This window comes from Arachis duranensis, chromosome 6, assembly GCF_000817695.3.
Source record: "Arachis duranensis cultivar V14167 chromosome 6, aradu.V14167.gnm2.J7QH, whole genome shotgun sequence".
NCBI lineage: Eukaryota > Viridiplantae > Streptophyta > Magnoliopsida > Fabales > Fabaceae > Arachis > Arachis duranensis.
This window is the reverse complement of record NC_029777.3, coordinates 94,439,074-94,440,205: the sequence shown is the minus strand read 5'-3', so window position 1 is coordinate 94,440,205 and position 1,132 is coordinate 94,439,074. Positions and strand designations below refer to the sequence as shown.

The 1,132-nt window shown below is 38.9% G+C and overlaps 1 non-coding gene across 1 annotated transcript; it reads left to right on the top strand.

Annotated features, from left to right (window-relative positions):
* Window positions 1-416: 416 nt before the first annotated feature.
* LOC127740248 (small nucleolar RNA R71) lies at window positions 417-520 on the top strand. Its single transcript, XR_008000929.1, has one exon. It is a non-coding gene; the product is annotated as a small nucleolar RNA R71 (small nucleolar RNA).
* Window positions 521-1,132: the final 612 nt, after the last annotated feature.

Below are 1,132 nucleotides of genomic sequence, written 5' to 3'. Positions count from 1 at the left end.
ATGAAACTATGAGTGATCTTAGAGAGGCTCGAAACCAAAATAACTAAGTCAAAAAGACTCTGCTTAGAGGTTCCAATATTCCTTTGAGAAGATAGGAATTGTGGTCTGTTATTAAACCTATTCTGGTTCCTTTTACCTTGATTGTTATTGAAACCTTGCTGAAGTTTCTGTTGATCCTTCCATGAAAGGTTAGGATGGTTCCTCTATGAAGTGTTGTAGGTGTTTCCATAGTGTTCTCCCATGTAATTCACTTCCTCCATGGTGGTTTGATCAGGATAATAAGCTTCTTAAGTTCTTGAGCCTCTTCAGGCGTTTTCTTTAGGTGAATAGATCCACCTGCAGAATGGACCAATGACATTTTTGAAAACTCAGATAGACCATAATAGAATATATCTAATATGGTCCATTCTGAAAACATGTCAGATGGACACCTTTTGGTCAACTGCTTGTATCTTTCCCAAGCTTCATAGAGGGATTCACCATCTTTTTATTTGAAGGTCGGAACATCCACTCTAAGCTTGCTCAGCTTTTGAGGAGGAAAGAATTTATCCAAGAAGGTCGTGACCAGCTTATCCCAGGAGTCCAGGCTATCCTTAGGTTGTGAATCCAACCATATTCTAGCTCTGTCTCTTACAGCAAAAGGGAAAAGTATGAGCCTGTAGACTTCAGGATCTACTCCATTCGTCTTTACAGTCTCACAAATCTGCAAGAACTCAGTTAAAAACTGGTAAGGATCTTCAGATGAAAGTCCATAAAACTTGCAGTTCTGTTGCATTAAAGCAACTAGTTGAGGCTTAAGCTCAAAATTATTGGCTCCAATGGCAGGAATGGAGATGCTTCTTCCATCAAATTTGGACTTTGGCTTTGTGAAGTCACCAAGCATTCTCCTTGCATTGTTGTTGTTGGGTTCGGCTGCCATCTCCTCTTGTTCGAATATATCTGAAAGGTTACCTTTAGATTGTTGTAATTTAGCTTCTCTTAGTTTCCTCTTCAGAGTCCTTTCAGGTTCGGGATCAATTTCAACAAGAGTGCTTTTTTCCTTGTTCCTGCTCATATAAAAGAGAAGAAAACAAGAAAAGAAGAGGAATCCTCTATGTCACAGTATAGAGATTCCTTTATGTTAGTAGAAAAA